The sequence below is a fragment of the Moschus berezovskii genome, chromosome 17 (assembly GCF_049115385.1).
Source record: "Moschus berezovskii isolate FMDL1 chromosome 17, NW_MosBer_1.0, whole genome shotgun sequence".
In the NCBI taxonomy this organism is placed as follows: domain Eukaryota; kingdom Metazoa; phylum Chordata; class Mammalia; order Artiodactyla; family Moschidae; genus Moschus; species Moschus berezovskii.
The window spans coordinates 2,791,846-2,801,961 of NC_142476.1; positions in this window are offsets into that span (position 1 = coordinate 2,791,846).

Genomic DNA, 10,116 nt, shown 5'->3' on the forward strand with positions numbered 1-10,116 from the left:
CCAGGATGTCTGGCTCTAGGTGAGTGATCATGCCATTGTGATTATCTGAGTCATGAAGAGCTTTTTTGTATAGTGCTTCTGTGTATTCTTGCATCCTCTTCTTAGTATCTTCTGCTTCTGTTAAGTCCATACAATTTCTGTCCTTTATTGAGCCCATATTTGCATGAAACGTTCCTTTGGTATCTCTAATTTTCTTAAAGAGATCTTTAGTCTTTCCCATTCTAATGTTTTCCTCTATTCCTTTGCACTGATCACTGAGGAAGTCTTTCGTATCGCTCCTTGCTATTCTTTGGAATGCTGCATTCAAATGGACATATCTTTCCTTTTCTCTTTTGCCTTTTTGTTTCTCTTCTTTTCTCAGGTATTTGTAAGGCCTTGTCACAGAACCATTTTGCCTTTTTGCACTTCTTTTTCTTGGGTATCTTTTTGATCCCTGTCTCCTGTTCTATGTCACGAACCTCTTTCCACAGTTCTTCATGCACTCTGTCTATCAAATCTAATCCCTTGAATCTATTTGTCACTTCTGCTGTATAATTGTAAGGGATTTGACTTAGGTCATACTTGAATGGTCTTGTGGTTTTCCCTAATTTCCTTTATTTAAATCTGAATTTAGCAATAAGGAGTTCACGATCTGAGCCACAGTCAGCTCCCAGTCTTGTTTCTGATGACTGTATAGAGTTTCTCCATCTTCCGCTACAAAGAATATAATCAATCTGATTTCAGTACTGAGCTGGTAATATCCAAGTGTAGAGTCTTCTCTTCTGTAGTTGGAAGAGGGTATTTGCTATGACCAGTGCTTTCTCTTGGCAAAACTCAATTAGGCTTTGCCCTATTTCATTCTGTACTCCAAGGCCAAAATTGCCTGTTACTCCAAATATCTCTTGACTTCCTACTTTTGCATTCCAGTCTCTTATAATGAGAAGGACATCTTTTGGGGTGTTAGTTCTAGAAGGTCTTGTAGGTTTTCATCATTTCACTTCAGTCACTCAGTCATGTCTGAGTCTCTGAGAACCCATGAACAGCAGCACACCAGGCCTCCCTGTCCATCACCAACTGCCAGATTCTACCCAGACCCATGTCCATTCAGTCGGTGATGCCATCCAACCATCTCATCCTCTGTCGTCCCCTTCCCCTCCTGCCTCAATCTTTCCCAGCATCAGGGTCTTTTCAAATGAGTCAGCTCTTCGAATCAGGTGGCCAGAGTATTGGGTTTTCAGCTTCAACATCAGTCCTTCCAATGAACACCCAGGACTAATCTCCTTTAGGATGTTGGATCTCCTAGAAGTCCAAGGGACTCTCAAGAGTCTTCTCCAACACCACAGTTCAAAAGCATCAATGCTTTGGCGCTCAGCTTTCTCTATAGTCCAACTCTCACATCCATACCTGACGACTGGATAAACCATAGCCTTGACTAGATGGACCTTTGTTGACAAAGTAATGTCTCTGCTTTTTAAAGTGCTGTCTAGCTTGGTAATAACTTTCTTTCCAAGGAGTAGGCATCTTTTAATTTCATGGTTGCAGTCACCAGCTGCAGTGATTGTGGAGCCCCCCAAAATAAAGTCACAGTTTCCACTGTTTCCCCATCTATTTGCCATGAACTGATGGGATAGGATGCCATGATCTTAGTTTTCTGAATGTTGGGCTTTAAGCCTTCATAGAGCCATTCAACTTCAGCTACTTCAGCATGACTGGTCGAGGCATAGCCTTATTGTTGTTGTTGCTTTATTGTGACATTAAATCGTTTGCTTGGAAACAAACATCATTCTGTCGTTTTTTTGAGATTGCATCAAATACTGCATTTTGGACTCTTGTGGAGTATGACGGCTACTTCATTTCTTCTAAGGGATTCTTGCACACAGTAGTAGATAAGATGGTCATCTAAGTTAAATTGACCCATTCCAGTCCATTTTAGTTCACTGATTCCTAGAATATTGATGTTCACTCTTGTCATCTCCAGTTTGACCACTTCCAATTTGCCTTGTTTCATGGACCTAACATTCCAGGTTTCTATGCAGTATTGCTCTCTACAGCATCGGAATTAACTTCCATCACCAGTTTCATCCACAACTGGGTGTCGTTTTTGCTTTGGCTCTGTCTCTTCATTCTTTCTGGAGTTATTTTTCCACCAATCTCCAGTAGCATATTGAGCATCTACCAACCTGAGGAGTTCATCTTTCAGTGTCCTATCCGTTTGCCTTTTCATACTGTTTATTGGGGGCCTGGCGTGCTGTGATTCATGGGGTCTTAAAGAGTCGGACACGACTGAGCAACTGAACTGAACTGAACTGAAAGGCAAGAATACTGAAGTGGTTATACTTGATTGTACATGTGCAGTTCAGTTGCTTGAAACAAAACAAGCAAAAGCAAAAAAATAAATAAATAAAGTGGTAAATTATTTAAATATCCCAACTGTTTCTGATGCATTGTCATAATTTGTTTACATCTGTCTCTTCCATTCCCTGTGACCTTCCTAGTTGAAGGGATTCTGATTCAAATTATTTGTTTTACATCTACTAACTGTATTTTTCACCTAGATGTTATAAATCATAAGTTGTTTTCTTTATTCTTTGCTACGTGTAAACCTAAGAACAATAAATACCCTCTGTCTACATCATATATCATTAAAATTCAACTTTTAAAATTGCATAGCATTAATGTGTTTTGTGACCTGTGGCAAGAATCTAAGCTATTGTTTTTCCACACAGCGAATTAATTTCTGTAATACTATTAATTAAATAATCCATCTCTTTATTAATTTATAATTAACAAGACTTTAAAAATATCACCTTATTTACTAAAATAACTCAATAAAATACATGAGTTTAGAGTTTTAGAAAACTTGATAGTCAGTATAGGGCATTTTTATATATGCTTTACTTTATGAAAAGAAAATGGTTTTTTGAATATAAATAAAGTATTGTTGACACTTGAACAACACGGGTTTGAACTGAATGGATCCACTCATATGCCATTTTCTTTTCAATAAATACTACTACAGCCCTACTCTATCCAAAGTTGGTTAACTCTTTAGATGAAGAACTGCATATCTAATGCAAAGTTAAGACAAATTCTACAACCAGTCGGGTTTATGTCCCTAATCCTACATTGCTCAAGCGTCAAATGTATATGTATGCAACATAATAAAATTTGATATAAAGATAAATATGAAAAATACACAGTATAAATCATCCACTACAGGTAACTACTCTTTGAGTTTGAAGACAATTCATTTTCCTTCATATTTTATGTACTTTATTAAAATATGCTCATAGAGTATATAACTATTTACTACTTATACTGCCCCCCTTTTTTTCCCAGCAAGTCAGTAATTCATCAATATCCAGGGCGGAATTGTTCTAGGACACCTCTCCTCCCTCCCTACCAAATGCAGGGGTGATAAATTCCCTTATACAAAATGGCATAGCATAGAACAGTTGTCCCTCCAATTCAGAGATTCTGCATCAGTGGATTCACCAACCATGGCTCCTGGATGAATTGCCAAATTCAGGGTCCACAAATATAAAAGCTTGATGATATATCAGAATTCTGGACTTCCCTGGTGGCTCAAATGGTAAAGAATCTGCCTGAAATCCAGAAGACTTGGGTTCAATCCCTGGGTCAGGAAGACCCCATGGAGAAGGGAATAGCAACCCATTCCAGTATTCTTGCTTGGAGAATCCCATGGGCAGAATAACCTGGCAGACTATAGTTCATAGAGTTGCAAAGAGTTGGACACCAGTGACTAACACTACTATTACTACAATATCAGGATTTTATATACCATGTAATATTATTTCCAAAATATATTTCTAATACTCTGTAATATATCCAATTTTAATATTTGGTCACTTTTTCTAATTAGTAAAATACTTCCCTGGTGGCTCAGTAGTAAAGATTCCACCTGCCAATACAGGAGACATGAGTTCTATACCTGGGATAGATCCCAGAAGGAGAAGAAAATAGCATGAAGATCCACTGGAGAAGGTAATGGCAACCCACTCCAGTATTCTTGCCTGCAAAATTCCATGGACAGAAATTGCTAACTGACTACAGTCCATGGACATGACTTGTGACCAAAACAGTCGGAAATGACATAGTGACTAAGCAACAACAAATTAGAAAATACTAATCCTATAATAAATTCTCTTACTTAAGATTGGTTTAGAATGATCCAATATTTTTAAGATTAAATACTGAAAAATAGAAATGTTGAGTAAGACAGTAAGTCCACTTTAACATTTTTGCTGTTGTTTTTCAGTCACTAAGTTGTGTCTGACTGTTTTCAACCCCATGGACAGCAGCATGTCAGTCTTCCCTGTCCATCACTATCTCGAAGAGTTTGCTCAAACTCATGTACATTCAGTCAGTGATGCCATACAACCATCTCATCCTCTGTCGCCCCCTTCTCCTCCCTCCTGCCCTCAAACTTTCTCAGCATCAAGGTCTTTTCCAATGAGCTGGCTCTTCACATCAGGTGGCCAAAGAACTGGAGCTTCAGATTTAGCATCAGTCCTTCCAATGAATATTTAAGGTTAATTTCCTTTAGGATTAACTGGTTTGATCTCCTTGCAGTCCAAGGATTCTCAAGAATCTTCAGCATTACAATTTGAAAGAATAAATTCTTTGACCCTCAGTCTTCTTTATAGTCCAACCGTCTCATCCGTACATGACTACTGGAAAAAACAAGCAAACAAATAAACAAACATAGCCTTGTACTTACTTTACTGCAAAATTATCTTTTCTGCAGCACTGTTCTTTGCAAAGTTGCTTGTGTTTGTATGCTGCCTCCAGTGTATGTCCTCCCACTCCTCATGAAATCATTCCAGTCATCCTTTTATTCCCATTATTCAATATAGAGTCCACTTAAGAATATCATGCTATTTAATCTATCAGTCATATTTGCCATAGTTTTTCCTTCTTGATGAATTTTCTCACATTTGAATTTTCATGCCCCCATGAATTTCTTCCTGAATGTTCATCCTCAGTTTCATTGCTGGTTTCTCTTCATTGCCTTGATCTCTAAATGTTGGACAGACACAAGTTCAACTCATTGTCAGTTTCATCTGATTATATCTACACATTTTCCTTTACTTGTTGATTTCAGTCTTATTTCATTTAACAGTGTCCATATGCAAATTGTTCCCAATGTAACTCTTCACCTTAGTACATTCTGAATTCTAAACTCTCATATTCAACATCAGAATGATGTCTTTACTTGGTAGTGCACTAAGCCTCTTAGATTTAGTGTCCAAAACTGAGTTTCTAATACCATTCCCTTTCTTTTCTCAAGTCTGTTCCTCTCAAACTCCTCTGAATCCTATGGTTGCTCCAGGCAAATACCTTGAGTCACTCTTGACTTGGAGGAATTCATACTGGTGTTTTCTTCCAGTTTATCTGGGATCCAACTTATTTTACCAGCTAGAATGCTACTCCATGTTTTTATCCATCATCCTTTTATCTAGGTTCCCTGTTTCCATCCTTTCTCTCTTCAGTCGATCGTAAAGCAGAGCAATTTGTTTAAAGAGTAAATTAAGTTATCTCACTCCCTGGCACAGAATCCTCCAATAGTTGCCCATTTCACCCAGAATAGAAATCAGGTTATTTTTTATGGCTTTTTCAAATTTATTTTGAATTGGAATATAATGGTTTTACAATGGTGTGTCAACTGCTGCTGTACAACAATGTTAATCAGCTTTAAGAAGACATATATCTCCTTCTCTTGAGTTTCCCTCCCAGTTCCCCACTCCATCCAATCCGTTGAGGTCATCATGGAGCACCAAATGAGCTCCCTGTCCTCTACAGCACTTTCCCACTGTCTATCTATTGTACACATGGTGGTGTATATATGCCAATGTTGCACTCTCAAGGTACCCCACTCTCTCAGATATGCAGATGACACCATTCTAATGACAGAAAGTAAAGAGAAGCTAAAGCACCTTCTGATGAAGGTGAATGAGGAGAGTGAAAAAGCTGGCTTAATACTCAACATTCAAAAAACCAAGGTCATGGCATCCAATCCCATCACTTTCATGGCAAATAAATAGGGGAAAAGTGGAAACAGTGCTAGATTTTATTTTCTTAGGCTCCAAAATTTCTACAGACTGTGACTGTAGCCACAAAATTAAAAGATGTTTGCTCCTTGGAAGTAAAGATAATAAATCTAGACAACCTCTTAAAAAGCAGAGGCATTACTCTGCTGACAAAGGTCCATATAATCAAAGCTATGATTTTTTTCAGTAGTCATGTAAGGATGTGACAGTTGAACCATAAAGAAGGCTGAGCGCTAAAGAATTGATGCCTTCAAATTGTGGGGCTGCAGAAGACTCTTGAGAGTCCCTTGGACTGCAAGAACATCAAACCTGCCAATCCTAAAGGAAATCAACACTGAGTACTCATTGGAAAGACTAAGGAAGAAGCTACAATGATTTGGCCCCCTGATATGAAGAACTGACTCATTGGAAAAGATCCTGATGCTGGGAAAGATTGAGGGCAGAAAGATAAAGGGGTGACAAAGGATTAGATGGCAGGATGGCATTACTGACTCAACGGACATGAGTTTGAGCAAACTCCAAGAGATGGTGAAAGATAGGGAAGTGTGGGATGCTTCAGTCCATGGGTTCAAAAAGAGCTGGACATGCTTAGGGGCTGATCAACAACTCCTTCTCCTCCTGTGTACACAAGTCCCTTCTCTATGTCTGTGTCTCTATTCCTGCCCTGTAGATAGGTTTATCAGCACCATTCTACTAGATTCCATATATATGCAGTAATATATGACATTTATTTTTCTTTTTCTGACTTACTTCATTCTGTATAACAGGCTCTAAGTTAATCAACATCACTTCAAAAATTTTACAGGGGTCCACAGAACTGGAAATGACTAGGCTGTTTATGGCTTTCTGACTACATTTATCTTAATTCTTCCCCCTCCCCCCATTCCCTTCTTTCTATCCATATATATATTTTTTAATATTTCAGGGCATGCCAGCTTACATTTGTGTGTTCTACGCTCCTCTGTCCATTGGATAATCCAGGCAAGAATATTGGAGTGGGTTATCATGCCCTCCCTCAGGGGGATCTTCCCAACCCAGTGATCAAACCCATGTCTCCTATATCTCATGCATTGGCAAACTTGTTCTTTACCACTGGAGCCACCTTGGAGACCCCATGTTTGCATTTGCTCCCTCTACCTAGGATGCCTTTCTTTGACATCTCAATCTTTGACCCCCTGGACACTTTCACAGTGTGAAATGTGAGAATACTAGAGTTAAATTATCTAGGCCCAAAATCTGGCTTTGTTGGTATGAGCCATGACAATACTTATTCACATAACACCCTCCGTTTTGTTTTCAACATCTTTGAAACAAAAAGGGACATAGTAACTGTTTCTGGTGTGGCTTTGTGCATTAAATGTGTGTGTGAGCTATGCAAATATAAAGGATGTAAATTGTGTAAAAGATCTACGGTCATGCCTATATTATCATAAATGCCACATCAGCATTAATTGCTGGTACACTACTTCTCTTCCCTAACTTACTTCCCCCCCCCCCCCAATTTCATTTATCGTTATACCAAACCTTTAATTGGTTTGTTCCTTTGTCTTCTCTGTTACTTATCATATGGGAAGAAGTTTTGGTCTCTTATCAGCGTCTTTACATGTGTTCTTTGACACAAACTGGAGACTCAATAAAGATTCTCAACAGAGTTGTAAGTGTTTATGTTTTTTCTGCACTAACATTAATAATTATATATACAGTTTTCACTTGACAAGCTCATTCTTTAAAAATAATATTTTCTCTTTTATGCCTATTAAATCATTGTTGTTGTTTAGTTGCTATGTCATTTCCAACTCTTTTGCAACCCCAAGAACTTTTCACACTAGGCTCCTGTGTTCATGGGATTTTCCAGATAAGACTATGAAGTGGGTTGCTATTTCCTTCTACAGAACATCTTCCTGACCCAGGGATTGAACATTGTCTCCTTCATTGGCAGGCAGATTCTTTATCACTGAGCCACCAGGGAAGCATTAAATCTTTAGTAAATTGCATTGTATCTTTAGTAAATAAATTAATATAAAAGAGGAAACATCCTTTGAAAATAATGAGATTGGTATTGTTGGGAGTCAAAATGCCAAAACATTTTGAGAAATTCATTTATTGCTCAACAATAATTGACTAAGTCCCCAGTTGTGTTAGGAACTACAGATAAAGTGGCTAAAAAATGACTCCATTTAATTATGTTTTATTTTTGTTGTTTTTTTTAATTCTTAAATCAGGTTACATAAGGCTTCTTATTTTCTTTACCCAGTTTTTGGTACTTAATTTCTAATATACCTAGTTTCAATCTTTCTTATTTAATTACGAAGGAGGATAAGGCTATTCATGACTAATTCTCTACAAATACCTTCATTTGTATTCTTTTAGCTTTTATTTGGGCTTCCCTGGTAGTTCAGATGGTAAAGCATCTGCCTGCAGTGTAGGAGACCCTGGTATTAAACACGCACACATACACAATTATTTCTCTGGTATTTTTAAGCTGAAAATTTGACTTATTCCTTGAAGCAAGTTTTTTATTTGTTTTCACAAAGTAAGTTGATTTGAGAGCTTCCCAGGTAATGATAAAGAATCTGCCTGCCAGTGCAAGAGACGCAATAGACACAGGTTCAATCCCTGAGCTGGGAGATTCCCTAGATTAGGAAATGGTAACCTACTCCAGTATTCTTGCTTGGAAAAGTCTGTGGACAAAGGAGCTTGGCAGGTTATAATGCATGAAGTAACAAAGATCTGGACACAACTGGACACCGAGCACTGGCGCTGACTGGACACAGCTGGACACCGAGCACTGGCGCTGACTGGACTTCATTTAATACATTCATTATCTTGTTTTCATCGTAATGAGACTTCTGTGCCCTGTCTAATTTCTAAAAAATTATCAAACCACAAGTATGAACATTTTAATCATATTTTGGTTCATAATTTCTATTTTAGAGTTATTAAGAAACCAAAACTTTGTCTAATTACTGCATCTCAAACACTATCACATAACCCAAACTATGAACACATGGTATATGGCAACCTATGATCGTAGTATATATATATTTTACATTTACTATGTCAATCTTATCTCCATCTGAGTTGACTTTTATCTAGCTGACTCTTTAGGATTTTTTTTTTAATTCAGGGACGTATTAAACCCATTGGTATCCTTTAATGCATTCTAGCAATACCTTCCCTCATATGTTAAAAATCTGAATTATGAAAAAAAAAATAGTAGCAGCATTGAATTTAAAAAAATGATCAGTGATTCTATTACTAAATTATGTGGTGTTAATGAATATGAAGTATCTCTCCACAAAATTTACAAGTTCCCAAGTGTCTACTGCTTGCACATAATATATAATATGAAAGAAATTAGGTTAATATTTCCATTTCTAGTCAGGTTGCAAAAATTCAGAATATATGGGAAATCTAAGAAAAATATATATATTTTTTGTAGCTACCATTCTTTCCTTGTATATTTTAGTTGAATAATTGCTAGTCATTAAGAAAAGAGAAACTGAAGTCAGAGTGTGCTTAAGTGTCAGTGATGAAACTGTCTCTCTGGGTCTTATTACAAAACTCTTCCCTGCAAACAGAATTCCCTACTGTAATTGTTAAAAGTAGATTTACCTTTTAATCAGTTTCAAGGAGACTTATTAAAATGATGTTTCTCAGCTTTTTCTTGGGGATGTATTAACAGAAACCAATTTCAAAAAACAAAGTTTCAACTCAGGATTAATGAATATGGGGTGCAGTTTGAGTGTGTTGAAGTAATCATCTGATTCCTGAGGGATGACTCTGTCCTCAGCTTTGAAGCATCTTCCTTTGGGAGATCAAACTGCAGACTGCAGTGGGAAGATTAGAGGTTTTGGAGCAGGATGTAGGTTTGATTCAGGCTCATCAATTACCTCCCCACAAACACTTGGGAAAGTCATAAATTCTGAGTCTCAATTAAGAAAGAAAAATACTGCTTATAACACCAGGCACTTTTGATGAGTAAACCTTTAATGGACAGTAAATGAATTTGCAAACTGATGTTGCTATAATAATTGCAAATAGAATGATAGTAATGATGATAACT